The sequence below is a fragment of the Pseudophryne corroboree genome, chromosome 3 (assembly GCF_028390025.1).
Source record: "Pseudophryne corroboree isolate aPseCor3 chromosome 3, aPseCor3.hap2, whole genome shotgun sequence".
Classification (NCBI taxonomy): Eukaryota; Metazoa; Chordata; class Amphibia; order Anura; family Myobatrachidae; genus Pseudophryne; species Pseudophryne corroboree.
In genome coordinates, this window is record NC_086446.1 from 9036594 (window position 1) to 9056357 (window position 19764).

A 19764-nucleotide genomic window follows, 5' to 3' on the forward strand; every position below is an offset into this window, starting at 1 on the left:
GCTCCTAAAGGCTAAGGCCTCTCTAGTCTGGTTCTAAGAGTACATGTAAATACTTTGGTGTGTCTAAAACCTAGTTCCTGGCTCTGGGCAGTTGCTGGATACAGGGGGAAGGTCAGAGTTGGTGGCAGAGTATGATATTTTAGCAAAATCTGTGACCACAGAAATGACATGGTAGGGGCCACGATGCAAATGCAAAAATCTCAAATAGAGTTAGAGCCCTGCCTGCGTAGCATGCCGGGGTACCGCTGTCATGTTACTGATCGCAGGAAACGCAGGCAATGTCATCGGCCAGCCCCAAAAACGGACATTTCATCATGCGGCTCTCCGGTGGCCCAGCCAGGGCTGTTTCTAGCCAATTTGGTTCCCAGTGCGAAATTTTAAAATGTGCCCCTTCCCCCCTTCCATTGACCTGAGTCCTGGTGCTCCTCCCTCCTCCCAGTCATTTGTACTCCGTCCAGGGGCGGAGTTTCGGGTAATGACACGTTTGCGTTGTGACGTCACGACGCAGATGCGTCATTACGCGAAACTTCGCCCCCTGAGGGGAGTAGTAATTATGGGGAAGAGGGGGAGCACAAGAAGCCACCAAAAGTGCCGCCGTGGTCACACCGTGCGAAGGCACGCTTAGTCCGCCGCAAGAAACGGCACGGGGCCTGGCATTGTAGCCAAGCGGATGACAGAGAGTACGGAGCATGGAGTATACAATGACATGGAGGAGCTACTGGTAGAGGTCTCCTCAGCTTATAACTAGTATACGGTTATCTAGGTGTAACGGGTATTAATATTATACACACCATTTATAGTACACATACATAAGTGTCACACACTGGTGCCCAGCTCTGTGTATAGTAACGTGTCATACACTCACATTATCCAACCTGTGCATATACTACATATACCAATATATTATACATAGCACCGGGGCTACAACGCAGAGGACCACTCATTTCCGGTGTGTGGACCGCACAGACCGGAAGTCAACTTGGAACGCACGGGCGGAGGATCACGGGTCATGTAGTCCCCGCGTGCAGCAAGGCAATCAACGGGCGGCCATTTTCCTGTAGACGGTCTGCGACAGAGCTGATATCAGCGACTAGGCTTGGAAGGCCCTGCGCCGGAAGTGACGTCATCAGGGGGTAGGATTTGTCGTCGCTGTGACCGTCACCTGGTAATAACTGTTTCTAACGTGTCTGTTATTATATTATATATTATACCTCCCTATACTGTATGCTACCCCTGTACTATTACCTCTATATACATACACCTTCCTGTACCCCTACCTCTATATACACCTTCCTGTACCCCTACCTCTATATACACCCTCCTGTACCCCTACCTCTATATACACCTTCCTGTACCCCTACCTCTTTATACAACCCCCGTACCTCTACCTCTATATACACCTTCCCGTACCCCTACCTCTATATACACCTTCCCGTACCCCTACCTCTATATACACCTTCCCGTACCCCTACCTCTGTATACTCCTTCCCATTACCCCTACCTCTGTATACTCCTTCCAGTACCCCTACCTCTGTTTACGCCTTCCCGTAGCCCTACCTCTATATACGCCTTCCCGTAGCCCTACCTCTATATACACCTTCCCGTAGCCCTACCTCTATATACACCTTCCCGTACCCCTACCTCTATATACTCCTTCCCGCACCCCTACGTCTATATACTCCTTCCCGCACCCCTACGTCTATATACACCTTCTGTGGCCTGAGAGACCCCCCTGCCACATGGACAATGGCGGCCACGGTGCTGAAGGGGTCAGCTGCCGGCGCCATTTTGACGGACAATAGGTGCTTGGGGCCACTTTTCAAATGTACTGTCGCTGGGCGCCATCTTTAAATGTTATGGGCGCTGGGCGCCGTATGTTCTAAAATGTGTTTTAATGGGCGCCGCGGTCCTGGACCTCTCCGGCGACCGCGGCAGTGAGGGGTCCCCCCTGGCGCACTGATCTGTGTGCGCGCGCAGCGGGGAGAAGGGAGAGCCGCTGCAGCCGGGAGATCCGCTCTCGCTGCAGCGCTCTGTGCAATGCCGCCACTGGGCTCCCGGCGCCTCAGCACATCAGGGTGGCCACCCACGGCAGCTGGGATGAAAATCCCGGGCTGCTGGGTGGCAGGGAGATTGCGCAGCAGCCCGGATAACCACCGGACTCAGCGGCGAGGCCACAGAGGTAGGCACTGCTCACAGGGGACCAGGCTAGCCGGCTCCCTGTGCGGCGAGGGGACCGGGCTAGTCGGTTACCTAGCGGCGGGGGTGAGCAGGATGGTGAGTGCTGGGGCACCTCAGCGCTGCAAGGAGCACACAGCCTCGGCAACAGGGATGAGCGTCCGGAGCCGCCGGGCTTCAGATCAGGGGGGTGCGCCTCGCACTGTGACGAGGCCATTAAGTAGTGCCGCACTGGGGGGACAGGGAGAGCCAGCTCCCTGGACCCCAGTGGCAGGCAGAGTCCCGGCCGGCTGGGAGACGGGGGAAGCCAGCCCAGCCATACCGCCAACACTGAGAGAGCCCTAGCAGCTAGGCTGCAGGGCTCAGGGAGCTCAGCACTGAGCGCTGGGCACAGTGAACCACAAAAACAATATGTTTTAAATGTAATAATATAAATATATTGCATGATGAGGCACTGTAGTGCCTGGGTATGTGGAGCCCACAGGCTCAGTATAGAGGAAAGGTGCATACACACGGAGCGATATAACTGAGCGATTTTGACTATATAGTCAAAATCGCTCAGAAAGTTAGTGCAGATCGCTCCGTGTGTACACAGCCAGCGATAGCGATGCGCGTCCCCGCTAGGTCGCTATCGCTGGGAAAAATAGTCAGTGCAGGCAAGTCAATTTTAGCTATGTCGCTGCAAAAGTTAGGCAAAATCGCTAACACTTTAAGAGGCCAGCGATTTTTCCCAGCGATAGCGATGTGCAGGCGGCGGTGGTGCGGGCGGCGGCGGGTTGTGGCGGCGGCGGGTGGCGGTGTGGGCGACGGCGGGTTGCGGCGGCGGTGCGGGCGGCGGCGGGTTGCGGTGCGGGCGGCGGCGGGTTGCGGCAGCGGTGCGGGCGGGAGAAATTTACCTTTCTATTGCAGAGTTTGGCAGCGGAGCGGTACCAGTTTCAAAAATGGCGCCTCAGCGTCATTTTTGAAATTCAAGATGGCCGCCGCGAGCCAATCACGGCTCGCCGCGTCATCGCCCCGCCCCCTCCCGCTGACTTATATAAGTCAGCGCGAGGCAGCGGCTGTCAGTCCGACGGCGGAGGAGGAGCGGAGAAGAGCTCCTGAAGACGCCGTGGAAGTCCTGGATGGGCGGCGGCTATGCAAAAGAGCTTAGCAGCCGCCGCCCACCAGGTGAAGATGCTGGAAGTCCTGGGAAGGCGGCGGCCATGCAAAAGAGCTTAAAGGCCGCCGCCTCCCAGGTGAAGACGTCGTGGAAGTCCTGGATGGGCGGCGGCTATGCAAAAGAGCTTAGCAGCCGCCGCCCACCAGGTGAAGACACCGGAGCAAGACCCCAGAAGCCCTGGGGAGGTGGCGCCCCCCCAGGTGAAGACGCCGGAAGCCCTGGGAAGGCGGCGGCCATGCAAAAGAGCTTAAAGGCCGCCGCCCCCAGGTGAAGACCCAGTTTAATAATAAGAATTTACTTACCGATAATTCTATTTCTCGGAGTCCGTAGTGGATGCTGGGGTTCCTGAAAGGACCATGGGGAATAGCGGCTCCGCAGGAGACAGGGCACAAAAGTAAAGCTTTTACAGGTCAGGTGGTGTGTACTGGCTCCTCCCCCTATGACCCTCCTCCAGACTCCAGTTAGGTACTGTGCCCGGACGAGCGTACACAATAAGGGAGGATTTTGAATCCCGGGTAAGACTCATACCAGCCACACCAATCACACCGTACAACTTGTGATCTAAACCCAGTTAACAGTATGATAACAGAGGAGCCTCTGAAAGATGGCTTCCTAAACAATAACCCGAATTAGTTAACAATAACTATGTACAAGTATTGCAGATAATCCGCACTTGGGATGGGCGCCCAGCATCCACTACGGACTCCGAGAAATAGAATTATCGGTAAGTAAATTCTTATTTTCTCTATCGTCCTAAGTGGATGCTGGGGTTCCTGAAAGGACCATGGGGATTATACCAAAGCTCCCAAACGGGCGGGAGAGTGCGGATGACTCTGCAGCACCGAATGAGAGAACTCCAGGTCCTCCTTTGCCAGGGTATCAAATTTGTAAAAATTTACAAACGTGTTCTCCCCTGACCACGTAGCTGCTCGGCAGAGTTGTAATGCCGAGACCCCTCGGGCAGGCGCCCAAGATGAGCCCACCTTCCTTGCGGAATGGGCCTTAACAGATTTAGGCTGTGGCAGGCCTGCCACAGAATGTACAAGTTGAATTTTGTTACAAATCCAACGAGCAATCGACTGCTTAGAAGCAGGTGCACCCAACTTGTTGGGTGCATACAGTATAAACAGCGAGTCAGATTTTCTGACTCCAGCCGTCCTTTAAATGTATATTTTTAAGGCTCTGACAACGTCCAACAACTTGGAGTCCTTCAAGTCGTCTGTAGCCGCAGGCACTACAATAGGCTGGTTCAGGTGAAACGCTGATACCACCTTAGGGAGAAAATGCGGACGCGTCCGCCGCTCTGCCCTATGTCGAATGGAAAATTAAATAAGGGCTTTTATAAAACAAAGCCGCCAGTTCAGATACTCTCCCGGCCGAAGCCAGGGCCAGTAACATAGTCACTTTCCATGTGAGATATTTCAAATCCACATTCTTTAGTGGTTCAAACCAATTGGATTTGAGGAAATCTAAAACTACATTTAGATCCCACGGTGCCACCTTAGGCACCACAGGAGGCTGTATATGCAGTACTCCTTTGATAAAAATCTGGACCTCAGGGACTGAGGCCAATTCTTTTTGGAAGAATATTGATATGGCCGAAATTTGAACCTGAATAGATCCCAATTTGAGACCCATAGACAATCCTGATTGCAGGAAATGTAGGAAAACGACCCAGTTGAAATTCCTCCATCGGAGCACTCCGCTGCTCGCACCACGCAACATATTTTCGCCAAATACGGCGATAATGCTTCGCGGTGACTTCCTTCCTTGCCTTTATCAAGGTAGGAATGACTTCTTCCGGAATGCCTTTTCCTTTTAGGATCTGGCATTCAAACGCCATGCCGTCAAACGCAGCCGCGGTAAGTCTTGAAAAAGACAAGGACCCTGCTGAAGCAGGTCCCTTCTCAGAAGTAGAGGCCACGGATCGTCCGTGACCATCTCTTGAAGTTCCGGGTACCAAGTCCTTCTTGGCCAATCCGGAGCCACTAGTCTTACTCCTCTTTGCCGTATAATCCTCAATACCTTTGGTATGAGAGGCAGAGGAGGAAACACATATACCGACTGGTACACCCAAGGTGTTACCAGCGCGTCCACAGCTATTGCCTGCGGATCTCTTGACCTGGCGCAATATCTGTCCAGTGTTTTGTTGAGGCGAGACGCCATCATGTCCACCATTGGTTTTACCCAACGGTTTAATAGCATGTGGAAAACTTCTGGATGAAGTCCCCACTCTCCCGGGTGAAGGTCGTGTCTGCTGAGGAAGTCTGCTTCCCAGTTGTCCACGCCCGGGATGAATACTGCTGACAGTGCTATCACGTGATTCTCCGCCCAGCGAAGGATCCTGGCAGCTTCTGCCATTGCCCTCCTGCTTCTTGTGCCGCCCTGTCTGTTTACATGGGCGACTGCCGTGATGTTGTCCGACTGGATCAACACCGGTCTTCCTTGAAGCAGAGGTTCCGCCTGGCTTAGAGCATTGTAGATTGCTCTTAGTTCCAGAATGCTTATGTGAAGAGACTTTTTCAGGCTCGACCACACTCCCTGGAAATTTCTTCCCTGTGTGACTGCTCCCCAGCCTCTCAGGCTGGCATCCGTGGTCACCAGGATCCAATCCTGCATGCCGAATCTGCGGCCCTCCAATAGATGAGCCTCCTGCAACCACCACAGAAGGGATACCCTTGTCCTCGGCGACAGGGTTATCCGCAGGTGCATCTGAAGATGCGACCCTGACCATTTGTCCAACAGATCCCTTTGCATGGAATCTGCCAAAAGGGATTGCTTCGTAAGAAGCTACCATTTTTTCCCAGGACTCTTGTGCATTGATGTACAGACACCTTTCCTGGTTTTAGGAGGTTCCTGACCAGGTCAGATAACTCCTTGGCTTTTTCTTCGGGAAGAAAAACCTTTTTCTGAACTGTGTCCAGAATCATCCCCAGGAACAGCAGACGAGTTGTCGGCATTAATTGGGATTTTGGAATATTCAGAATCCATCCGTGCTGCTTTAGCACCTCTTGAGATAGTGCTAAACCCATCTCTAGCTGTTCTCTGGACCTTGCCCTTATTAGGAGATCGTCCAAGTATGGGATAATTAATACGCCTTTTCTTCGAAGAAGAAATATTATCTCGGCCATTACCTTTGTAAAGACCCGAGGTGCCGTGGACAAACCAAACGGCAGCGTCTGAAACTGATAGTGACAGTTTTGTACAACGAACCTGAGGTACCCCTGGTGAGGGGTAATTGGAACGTGGAGATACGCATCCTTGATGTCCAAGGATACCATAAAGTCCCCTTCTTCCAGGTTCGCTATCACTGCTCTGAGTGACTCCATCTTGAACTTGAACTTCTTTATGTACAGGTTCAAGGACTTCAGATTTAGAATAGGCCTTACCGAGCCATCCGGCTTCGGTACCACAAAAAGAGTGGAATAATACCCCTTCCCTTGTTGTAGAAGAGGTACCTTGACTATCACCTGCTGAGAATACAGCTTGTGAATGGCTTCCAAAACCGTCTCCCTTTCTGAGGGGGACGTTGGTAAAGCAGACTTCAGGAAACGGCGAGGTGGCTCTGTCTCTAATTTCAACCTGTACCCCTGAGATATTATCTGCAGGATCCAGGGATTTACCTGCGAGTGAGCCCACTGCGCGCTGTAATTCTTGAGACGACCGCCTACCGCCCCCGAGTCCGCTTGCGAAGCCCCAGCGTCATGCTGAGGCTTTTGTAGAAGCCGGGGAGGGCTTCTGTTCCTGGGAAGGAGCTGCCTGTTGCTGTCTCTTCCCTCGTCCTCTGCCTCGTGGCAGATATGAATAGCCCTTTGCTCTCTTATTTTTAAAGGAACGAAAGGGCTGCGGTTGAAAGGTCGGTGCCTTTTTCTGTTGGGGAGTGACTTGAGGTAGAAAGGTGGATTTCTCGGCCGTAGCCGTGGCCACCAAATCCGATAGACCGACCCCAAATAACTCCTCTACGCATCGCCTGTCCACTGTCGTGTCCATAAAGCTCTTCTGGCCGAAATGGACATAGCACTTACCCGTGATGCCAGTGTGCAGATATCTCCCTGTGCATCACGCATATAAAGAAATGCATCCTTTATTTGTTCTAACGACAGTAAAATATTGTCCCTGTCCAGGGTATCAATATTTTCGATCAGGGACTCTGACCAAACTACCCCAGCACTGCACATCCAGGCAGTCGCAATAGCTGGTCGTAGTATAACACCTGCATGTGTGTATATACCTTTTTGGATATTTTCCATCCTCCTATCTGATGGATCTTTAAGTGCGGCCGTCTCAGGAGAGGGTAACGCCACTTGTTTTGATAAGCGTGTTAGCGCTTTGTCCACCCTAGGAGGTGTTTCCCAGCGCTCCCTAACCTCTGGCGGGAAAGGGTATAAAGCCAATAACTTCTTTGAAATTAGCAGTTTTTTATCGGGGCACCCCACGCTTCATCACACACGTCATTTAATTCTTCTGATTCGGTAAAAACTACTGGTAGTTTTTTCACACCCCACATAATACCCTGTTTAGTGGTACCTGTAGTATCAGCTAAATGTAACATCTCCTTTATTGCCAAAATCATATAACGTGTGGCCCTACTGGAAAATACGGTTGATTCGTCACCTTCACCACCGGAATCAGTGCCTGTGTCTGGGTCTGTGTCGACCGACTGAGGCAAGGGGCGTTTTACAGCCCCTGACGGTGTTTGAGGCGCCTGGACAGGCACTAATTGAGTGTCCGGCCGCCTCATGTCGGCAAACGACTGCTTAAGCGAGTTGACGCTATCCCGTAATTCCACAAATAAAGGCATCCATTCTGGTGTCGACCCCCTAGGAGGTGACATCCTCATATTTGGCAATTGCTCCGCCTCCACACCAATAACGTCCTCATACATGTCGACACACACGTACCGACACACAGCAGACACACAGGGAATGCTCTATACGAAGACAGGACCCACTAGCCCTTTGGGGAGACAGAGGGAGAGTCTGCCAGCACACACCAAAAAGCGCTATATATGACAGGGATAGCCTTATGATTAAGTGCTCCCTTATAGCTGCTTTTATATTAATATATATTGCCATTTATTTTGCCCCCCCTCTCTGTTATACCCTGTTTCTGTAGTGCAGTGCAGGGGAGAGACCTGGGAGCCTTCCTGACCAGCGGAGCTGTGACAGAAAATGGCGCCGTGTGCTGAGGAGATAGGCCCCGCCCCTTTTTCGGCGGGCTCGTCTCCCGCTATTTAGTACATTTAGGCAGGGGTAAATATCTCCATATAGCCTCTGGGGCTATATGTGAGGTATTTTTAGCCTTTTTAAAGGTTTTCATTTGCCTCCCAGGGCGCCCCCCTCCCAGCGCCCTGCACCCTCAGTGACTGCCGTGTGAAGTGTGCTGAGAGGAAAATGGCGCACAGCTGCAGTGCTGTGCGCTACCTTAAGAAGACTGCAGGAGTCTTCAGCCGCCGATTCTGGACCTCTTCTTGCTTCAGCATCTGTGAGGGGGCCGGCGGCGTGGCTCCGGTGACCATCCAGGCTGTACCTGTGATCGTCCCTCTGGAGCTTCATGTCCAGTAGCCAAGAAGCCAATCCATCCTGCACGCAGGTGAGTTCACTTCTTCTCCCCTCTGTCCCTCGTTGCAGTGATCCTGTTGCCAGCAGGAATCACTGGAAAATAAAAAACCTAAGCTAAACTCTCTAAGCAGCTCTTTATGAGAGCCACCTAGAATTGCACCCTTCTCGGCCGGGCACAAAAATCTAACTGGAGTCTGGAGGAGGGTCATAGGGGGAGGAGCCAGTACACACCACCTGACCTGTAAAAGCTTTACTTTTGTGCCCTGTCTCCTGCGGAGCCGCTATTCCCCATGGTCCTTTCAGGAACCCCAGCATCCACTTAGGACGATAGAGAAAAAGGATTTTTAAAAGAATGTGTTGTGGTTTTTTTTAAATATTTTCTTTACAGGTGGACTACAGGTGCCAGCGGGCCCTTTATGTTCGGGCATGCTGGCACTTGTGGTTCTCCAAGTGCCAACATGCTGGGGCAGGCTTGCTGGGACCTGTAGGCCTCCTGTAAAGAACAATAATACTATTGAAAGGCTATCAGCCTCCCATCCACCGGGCCACGGATGGGGGGGACAGCCTCGGGCTTCACCCCTGGCCCTTGGGTGGCTGGAGGGGGGGACCCCTTGATTTAAGGGGTCCTCACTCCAGTGTACCCCGGCCAGGGGTGACTAGTTGGGGGTGTAATGGCACGGCCGCAGGGACCAATATAAAAGTGTCCCCCGGCTGTGGCATTATCTCCCTGGCTAGTGGAGCCCGGTGCTGGTTTGGAAAATACGGGGGACCCCTATGTCTTTTGTCCCCCGTATTTTTTAAACCAGGACCGGACGCAGAGCCCGGTGCTGGTTGTCTAAATATGGGGGAACCCTACTCATTTTTTCCTCTGTATTTTAACAACCAGGACTGGCTCAAAGAGCCCGAGGCTGGTTTTACATAGGAGGGGGGACCCCACGCAAATTTTTTTTTTAACTTTCAGCTATTTAAATACCAGCCACCCTGTAAAATCGTCCTATATATGACACTCATCCCCTTATTTAAATGAGATAGTCAAAATCTCCCATAGCCAAAATCTCTTGCATAGTTAGACAAAATCTCTGGTAAAGTTAGTCAAAATCTCCTACTGCCAGTTCAAGGGAAAAGTTAGTCAAAATCTCTCATAGCCAAAATCTCTCCGTGTGTATGCACCTTTACAGAAATGCATATACAGTGTATTTAAATGTGTTTTAAAGGAAAAATACACTTACTTGGTTGTGTGTCCCAGGAGGGGGGAATCCATGGCTGTGCAGGCTGTTGGATTCCTCTAGACCTTTTCCCCAAAAACGGAATGCTTTCTCCTCCAGCCTCAAACTTAAAAGTAATATGGGGAGAGAAAAGAGAAGCTCAGTTTTCCAACAAGCTGAGTGGTTTTCTGGAGCTCCATAGAGATCACCACTGGTGAGCAGGAAACCCTGACCAGGGATCTAGGCTGCCCAGCTCAGGAGCCCGAATTCAGGCTGCAGATGCTGAGCTGGGTCCCAGGCAGATTCCTGGAGATAAGTTTAGGCGGGAAAACTTCCCCCAGCGCAGACTGAATGTCACCAGGGCGGATCTAGATCATCCAGGATGGGACGGTCAAAGGACAGTGACCACTCCCCACTGTCCATAGAGAACAATGGTAGCTGTGCATGTGACCAAGGCATGCACAGCCAATGGGTAAACACTGGTTGGTTGTAAACCACAGGGCGGACTTACCCCCTGTAGTATTGTGTATTGGAGTAGTATAATAGGAGGGCAGTTGCCCCATGAAAAGTGTATTATACCATTTTCTCTGACGTCCTTGTGGATGCTGGGACTCCGTCAGGACCATGGGGAATAGCGGCTCCGCAGGAGACTGGGCACAAAAGTAAAAGCTTTAGGACTACCTGGTGTGCACTGGCTCCTCCCCCTATGACCCTCCTCCAAGCCTCAGTTAGATTTTTGTGCCCGAACGAGAAGGGTGCACACTAGGGGCTCTCCTGAGCTGCTTAGTGAAAAGTTTAGTTTTAGGTTTTTTATTTTCAGTGAGTCCTGCTGGCAACAGGCTCACTGCATCGAGGGACTAAGGGGAGAAGAAGCGAACTCACCTGCTTGCAGAGTGGATTGGGCTTCTTAGGCTACTGGACACCATTAGCTCCAGAGGGACCAATCACAGGCCCAGCCATGTAGCTCGGTCCCAGAGCCGCGACGCCGGCCCCCTTACAGAGCCAGAAGACAGAAGAGGTCCGGAAAATCGGCGGCAGAAGACGTCCGGTCTTCAACAAGGTAGCGCACAGCACTGCAGCTGTGTGCCATTGCTCCTCAGCACACTTCACACTTCGGTCACTGAGGGTGCAGGGCGCTACGGGGGGGGCGCCCTGAGCAGCAATAGAAACACCTTGGCTGGCGAAAATACATCACATATAGCCCCCAGGGCTATATGGATGAATTTTAACCCCTGCCAGAATACACAGAAAAACGGGAGATAAGGCCGCCGAGAAGGGGGCGGAGCCTATCTCCTTAGCACACTGGCGCCATTTTCCCTCACAGCTCCGTTGGAGGGAAGCTCCCTGGCTCTCCCCTGCAGTCACTACACTACAGAAAGGGTTAAGAAAGAGAGGGGGGCACTAATTAGGCGCAGTATTAAAAATACAGCAGCTATAAGGGGAAAAACACTTATATAAGGTTATCCCTGTATATATATAGCGCTCTGGTGTGTGCTGGCATACTCTCCCTCTGTCTCCCCAAAGGGCTAGTGGGGTCCTGTCCTCTATCAGAGCATTCCCTGTGTGTGTGCTGTGTGTCGGTACGTTTGTATCGACATGTATGAGGAGGAAAATGATGTGGAGGCGGAGCAAATTGCCTGCAATAGTGCTGTCACCCCCTAGGGGGTCGACACCTGAGTGGGTGAACTGTTGGAAGGAATAACAGTGTCAGCTCTTTACAAAAGATAGTGGTTGACATGAGACAGCCGGCTACTCAGCTTGTGCCTGTCCAGACGTCTCATAGGCCGTCAGGGGCTCTAAAGCGCCCGTTACCTCAGATGGCAGATACACACGCCGACACGGATACTGACTCCAGTGTCGACAGTGAAGAGACAAATGTGACTTCCAGTAGGGCCACACGTTACATGATTGAGGCAATGAAAAATGTTTTACACATTTCTCTAACGTCCTAGTGGATGCTGGGACTTCCTTAAGGACCATGGGGAATAGCGGCTCCGCAGGAGACTGGGCACAAAGTAAAAGCTTTAGGACTAGCTGGTGTGCACTGGCTCCTCCCCCTATGACCCTCCTCCAAGCCTCAGTTAAGATTTTGTGCCCGGCCGAGAAGGGTGCAATCTAGGTGGCTCTCCTGAGCTACTTAGAAGTAAAAGTATATTTAGGTTTTTTATTTTCAGTGAGTCCTGCTGGCAACAGGCTCACTGCAGCGCGGGACTAAGGGGAGAAGAAGCGAACTCACCTGCGTGCAGAGTGGATTGGGCTTATTGGCTACTGGACATTAGCTCCAGAGGGACGATCACAGGTTCAGCCTGGATGGGTCCCGGAGCCGCGCCGCCGGCCCCCTTACAGAGCCAGAAGAACGAAGAGGTCCGGAGAAAGCGGCAGCAGAAGACGTTCCTGTCTTCAGATAAGGTAGCGCACAGCACCGCAGCTGTGTGCCATTGCTCTCAGCACACTTCACACTCCGGTCACTGAGGGTGCAGGGCGCTGGGGGGGCAGCGCCCTGAGACGCAATAAAACAGGTTAAATACCTTATGTGGCAAAAGAAATACATCACATATAGCTCCTGGGCTATATGGATGTATTTAACCCCTGCCAGGTTTCCAGAAAAAAGATAAGGCCGCCGAGAAGGGGGCGGAGCCTATTTCCCCAGCACACAAGCGCCATTTTCCCTCACAGCTCCGCTGGAAGGACAGCTCCCTGACTCTCCCCTGCAGTACACTACGGTAACAGGGTGAAAACAAGAGGGGGGGGGGGCACTATTTGGCAAAATATAACAATATAAGCAGCTATTTAAGGGAGTAACACTTAGATAAGGTTATCCCTATACATATATAGCGCTCTGGTGTGTGCTGGCAAACTCTCCCTCTGTCTCCCCAAAGGGCTAGTGGGGTCCTGTCCTCTATCAGAGCATTCCCTGTGTGTGTGCTGGGTGTCGGTACGATTGTGTCGACATGTATGAGGAGGAAAATGATGTGGAAGCAGAGCAATTGCCTGTGTTAGTGATGTCACCCCCTATGGAGTCGACACCTGACTGGATGGTCGTGTTTAAAGATTGCGTGACAGTGTCAGCACTTTGCAAAAAACTGTTGACGACATGAGACAGCCGGCAAATCAATTAGTGCCGGTCCAGGCGTCTCAGACACCGCCAGGGGCGCTGAAACGCCCACTACCTCAGGTGGTCGACACAGACCCAGACACGGATACTGAATCCAGTGTCGACGGTGAGGAGACGAACGTAATGTCCAATAAGGCCACACGTTACTTGATCACGGCTATGAAGGAGGCGTTGAACATTTCTGACACTACAAGTACCACAAAAAGGGGTATTATGTGGGGTGTGAAAAAACTGCCTGTGGTTTTTCCTGAGTCAGATGAATTAAATGAGGTGTGTGATAAAGCGTGGGTTTCCCCCGATAAAAAACTGCTAATTTCTAATAAATTATTGGCACTATATCCTTTCCCGCCAGAGGTTAGGGGGCGTTGGGAAACACCCCCTAGGGTAGATAAAGCGCTCACACGCTTATCAAAGCAAGTGGCGTTGCCGTCTCCGGATACGGCCGCCCTCAAGGAACCAGCTGATAGAAGGCTGGAAAATATCCTTAAAAGTATATATACACATACTGGGGTTATACTTCGACCAGCGATTGCCTCAGCCTGGATGTGCAGTGCTGGGGTGGCTTGGTCAGAATCCCTGACTGAAAATATTGATACCCTGGATAGGGACACTATATTATTAACCATAGAACATTTAAAGGATGCTTTACTATATATGCGAGATGCACAGAGGGATATTTGCACCCTGGCATCAAGAGTAAGTGCGATGTCCATTTCTGCCAGAAGAGCATTATGGACGCGACAGTGGTCAGGGGATGCGGATTCCAAATGACATATGGAAGTATTGCCGTATAAAGGGGAGGAGTTATTTGGGGTCGGTCTATCGGACCTGGTGGCCACAGCAACTGCTGGGAAATCCACCTTTTTACCTCATGTCCCCTCTCAGCAGAAGAAGACACCGTCTTTTCAAAATCAGTCCTTTCGTTCCCATAAGGGCAAGCGGGCAAAAGGCCACTCCTTTTTGCCCCGGGGCAGAGGAAGAGGGAAAAGACTGCACCAGGCAGCCCCTTCCCAGGAGCAGAAGCCCGGCCCCGCTTCTACAAAAGCTTCAGCATGACGCTGGGGCTTTACAAGCGGACTCAGACACGGTGGGGGCCCGTCTCAAAAATTTCAGCGCGCAGTGGGGTCACTCGCAAGTGGATCCCTGGATCCTACAGGTAGTATCTCAGGGGTACAAATTGGAATTCGAGACATCTCCCCCTCGCCGGTTCCTGAAGTCCGCTCTACCAACGTCTCCCTCCGACAGGGAGGCAGTATTGGAAGCTATTCACAAGCTGTATTCCCAGCAGGTGATAATCAAGGTACCCCTCCTACAACAGGGAAAGGGGTATTATTCCACGCTCTTTGTGGTACCGAAGCCGGACGGCTCGGTGAGACCAATTTTAAATCTAAAATCTTTGAACACTTATATAAAAAGGTTCAAATTCAAGATGGAGTCACTCAGAGCAGTGATAGGGAACCTGGAAGAAGGGGACTTTATGGTTTCTCTAGACATCAAGGATGCTTATCTCCACGTCCCAATCTACCCTTCTCACCAAGGGTACCTCAGGTTTGTGGTACAGAACTGTCACTATCAGTTTCAGACGCTGCCGTTTGGATTGTCCACGGCACCCCGGGCCTTTACCAAGGTAATGGCCGAGATGATGATTCTCCTTCGAAAAGAAGGCGTATTAATTATCCCTTACTTGGACGATCTCCTGATAAGGGCAAGGTCAAGGGAACAATTAGAGGTCGGAGTAACACTATCTCAGGTAGTGCTACGTCAGCACGGGTGGATTCTAAATATCCCAAAATCACAGCTGATTCCAACAACACGTTTACTGTTCCTAGGGATGATTCTGGACACGGTCCAGAAAAAGGTGTTTCTCCCGGAGGAGAAGGCCAGGGAGTTGTCCGAGCTAGTCCGGAACCTCCTAAAACCAGGCCAAGTATCAGTGCATCAATGCACGAGAGTCCTGGGAAAAATGGTGGCGTCGTACGACGCGATTCCGTTCGGAAGATTCCATGCAAGAACTTTTCAGTGGGATCTGCTGGACAAATGGTCCGGATCGCATCTTCAGATGCATCAGCGGATAACCCTATCTCCAAGGACAAGGGTGTCTCTCCTGTGGTGGTTACAGAGTGCTCATCTTCTAGAGGGCCGCAGATTCGGCATTCAGGATTGGATGCTGGTGACCACGGATGCCAGCCTGAGAGGCTGGGGAGCAGTCACACAGGGAAGAAATTTCCAGGGCTTGTGGTCAAGCATGGAAACGTCTCTTCACATAAACATCCTGGAATTAAGGGCCATTTACAATGCCCTGTGTCAAGCAAGGCCTCTGCTTCAGGGTCAACCGGTATTGATCCAGTCGGACAACATCACGGCTGTCGCCCACGTAAACAGACAGGGCGGCACAAGAAGCAGGAGGGCGATGGCAGAAGCTGCAAGGATTCTCCGCTGGGCGGAAAATCATGTGATAGCACTGTCAGCAGTGTTCATTCCGGGAGTGGACAACTGGGAAGCAGACTTCCTCAGCAGACACGACCTCCACCCGGGGGAGTGGGGGCTTCACCCAGAAGTCTTCCAAGTGATTGTAAACAGTTGGGAAGAACCAATGGTAGACATGATGGCGTCCCGTCTCAACAAAAAACTGGACAGATATTGCGCCAGGTCAAGGGACCCTCAGGCAATAGCGGTGGACGCTCTGGTAACACCGTGGGTGTACCAGTCGGTATATGTGTTCCCTCCTCTGCCTCTCATACCGAAGGTACTGAGAATCATAAGAAGGAGAGGAGTAAGAACTATACTCGTGGCTCCGGATTGGCCAAGAAGATCTTGGTACCCGGAACTGCAAGAGATGCTCACGGAGGAACCGTGGCCTCTACCTCTAAGAAAAGACCTGCTCCAGCAGGGTCCTTGTCTGTTCCAAGACTTACCGCGGCTGCGTTTGACGGCATGGCGGTTGAACGCCAGATCCTGAAGGAAAAAGGCATTCCAGATGAAGTCATCCCTACCCTGATCAAAGCCAGGAAGGATGTAACTGCAAAACATTATCACCGCATTTGGCGGAAGTATGTTGCGTGGTGTGAGGCCAGGAAGGCCCCTACGGAGGAATTTCAATTGGGTCGGTTCCTACATTTCCTGCAAGCAGGACTGTCTATGGGCCTAAAATTGGGATCCATTAAGGTTCAGATTTCGGCCCTGTCGATCTTCTTCCAGAAAGAACTGGCTTCAGTGCCTGAAGTTCAGACGTTCGTCAAGGGGGTACTGCATATACAGCCTCCCTTTGTGCCTCCAGTGGCACCTTGGGATCTCAATGTAGTTTTGGGGTTCCTAAAATCACATTGGTTTGAGCCACTCACCACTGTGGACTTTAAATATCTCACATGGGAAGTGGTAATGCTGTTAGCCCTGGCTTCAGCCAGGCGTGTCTCAGAATTGGCGGCTTTATCTTATAAAAGCCCTTACCTAATTTTTCATTCAGATAGGGCAGAATTGAGGACTCGTCCTCAATTTCTACCTAAGGTGGTTTCAGCGTTTCACATGAACCAGCCGATTGTGGTACCTGCGGCTACTAGGGACTTGGAGGACTCCAAGTTGCTGGACGTAGTCAGGGCCCTGAAAATATATGTTTCCAGGACGGCTGGAGTCAGGAAATCTGACTCGCTGTTTATCCTGTATGCACCCAACAAGCTGGGTGCTCCTGCTTCTAAGCAGACGATTGCTCGTTGGATTTGTAGTACAATTCAGCTTGCGCATTCTGTGGCAGGCCTGCCACAGCCAAAATCTGTTAAAGCCCATTCCACAAGGAAAGTGGGCTCATCTTGGGCGGCTGCCCGAGGGGTCTCGGCTTTACAACTTTGCCGAGCAGCTACTTGGTCAGGGGCAAACACGTTTGCTAAGTTTTACAAATTCGATACCCTGGCTGAGGAGGACCTGGAGTTCTCTCATTCGGTGCTGCAGAGTCATCCGCACTCTCCCGCCCGTTTGGGAGCTTTGGTATAATCCCCATGGTCCTTAAGGAAGTCCCAGCATCCACTAGGACGTTAGAGAAAATAAGAATTTACTTACCGATAATTCTATTTCTCGTAGTCCGTAGTGGATGCTGGGCGCCCGTCCCAAGTGCGGATTGTCTGCAATACTTGTATATAGTTATTGTTATAAAAAATCGGGTTGTTTATGGTTGTGAGCCATCTTTTTAGAGGCTCCTTAGTTTATCATACTGTTAACTGGGGTCATATCACGAGTTATACGGTGTGATTGGTGTGGCTGGTATGAGTCTTACCCGGGATTCAGATCCTTCCTTATTATGTACGCTCGTCCGGGCACAGTATCCTAACTGAGGCTTGGAGGAGGGTCATAGGGGGAGGAGCCAGTGCACACCAGCTAGTCCTAAAGCTTTTACTTTGTGCCCAGTCTCCTGCGGAGCCGCTATTCCCCATGGTCCTTAAGGAAGTCCCAGCATCCACTACGGACTACGAGAAATAGAATTATCGGTAAGTAAATTCTTATTTTCTGATAATACGAGTACCACCAAAAAGGGGTATTATGTTCGGTGAGGAAAAACTACCTGTAGTTTTCCTGAATCTGAGAAATTAAATGAGGTGTGTGATGTAGCGTGGGTTTCCCCCGATAAAAACTGATAATTTCTAAAAAGTTATTGGCATTATATCCTTTCCCGCCAGAGGTTAGGGTGAGTTGGGAAACACCCCCTAGGGTGGAAAAGTGCTCACACGCTTGTCAAAACAAGGGCTCTACCCTCTCCTGAGATGGCCGCCCTTAAGGATCCTGCTGATAGAAAGCAGGAGGGTATCCTAAGATGTATTTACCGTGGTTCCAGACGTCACGGCAGGTTAGTAGTTTAGCGGTGGCAGTGTAAACCCGCCCACTACAAAGTGGGTGGAGTCAGTAACAGGCGGTTACTGATGGTAAACGGGAATCCCCTTTGTGGCCAGGTCCGGTGTGACCTAAACATCCATTCTGTGTACTGGGGACGGGACGCGAAAGCGGTGAGGGCTTTCGTACGGGACTGTCCGGTCACACCTTCCTGTACCACTACCTCTATATACACCTTCCTGTACCCCTACCTCTATATACGCCTTCCTGTACCCCTACTTCTATATACACCTTCCCAGTCCTTTCCCTCTATATACACCTTCCTGTACGCCTACCTCTATATACACCCCCTGTACCCATACCTCTGTATACACCTTCCTGTACCACTACCTCTATATACACCTTCCTGTACCCCTACTTCTATATACACCTTCCTGCACCTCTACCTCTATTTACACCTTCCTCTACCCTACCTCTATATACACCTTCCTGTACCCCTACCTATATATACACCTTCCTGTACCCCTACCTCTATACACACACCCTCCACCCCTACCTCTATATACACCTTCCCATACCCCTACCTCTATATACACCTTCCTGTACCCCTACCTCTACATACACCTTCCTGTACCCCTACTTCTATATACACCTTCCCAGTCCTTTCCCTCTATATACACCTTCCTGTACCCCTATCTCTATATACACCCCCTGTACCCCTACCTCTATATACACATTCCTGTACCCCTACTTCTATATACACCTTCCCAGTCCTTTCCCTCTATATACACCTTCCTGTACCCCTACCTCTATATACACCCCCTGTACCCCTACCTCTATATACACCTTCCTGTACCCCTACCTCTGTATACACCTTCCTGTACCACTACCTCTATATACACCTTCCTGTACCCCTACCTCTATATACACCTTCCTGTACCCCTACCTCTATATACACCACCTGTACCCCTACCTCTATATACACTCCCTGTAGCCCTACCTCTATATACACCTTCCTGCACCTCTACCTTTATATACACCTTCCTCTACCCTACCTCTATATACACCTTCCCATACCCCTACCTCTATATACACCTTCCTGTACCCCTACCTCTATATACACCACCTGTACCCCTACCTCTATATACACCACCTGTACCCCTTCCTCTATATACTCCCTCCGGTACCCCTACCTCTATTTGCACCCTCCTCTACCCCTACCTCTAGGTACATTCCTGTTCCCGTACCTCTATATACACCTTCCTGTTCCCCTCCGTCTATATACACCTTCCTGTACCCCTACCTCTATATACACCCTCCTGTACTCCTACCTCTGTATACACCCTCAAGTACCCCTACTTCTATATACACCCTCCCGTACCCCTACCTCTATATACACCCTCCCGTACCCCTACCTCTATATACACCCTCCTCTACCCCTACCTCTATATACACCCTCCTCTACCCCTACCTCTATATACACCTTCCTGTACCTTTACCTCTATAAACACCTTCCTCTACCCCTACCTCTATATACACCTTCCTGTACCCCTAATTCTATATACACCTTCCTGCACCTCTACCTCTATATACACCTTCCTCTACCCTACCTCTATATACACCTTCCTCTACCCCTACCTCTATATACACCATCCTGTACCCTACCTCTATACACACCCTACCTCTATACACCCCCCCCCCCACCCCTACCTCTATATACACCTTCCCATACCC

At 51.0% G+C, this 19764-nt stretch overlaps 1 protein-coding gene across 1 annotated transcript in view; it reads left to right on the forward strand.

The window, feature by feature from the left end:
• Positions 1-1059: 1059 nt before the first annotated feature.
• Positions 1060-19764, forward strand: part of LOC135057002 (oocyte zinc finger protein XlCOF6.1-like) — a 54064-nt gene continuing 35359 nt past the window's right edge. The window contains exon 1 of the mRNA XM_063962857.1: positions 1060-1165. The gene's annotated coding sequence lies outside the window, so the exon portion shown is untranslated. The remainder of the gene's footprint in view (positions 1166-19764) is intronic.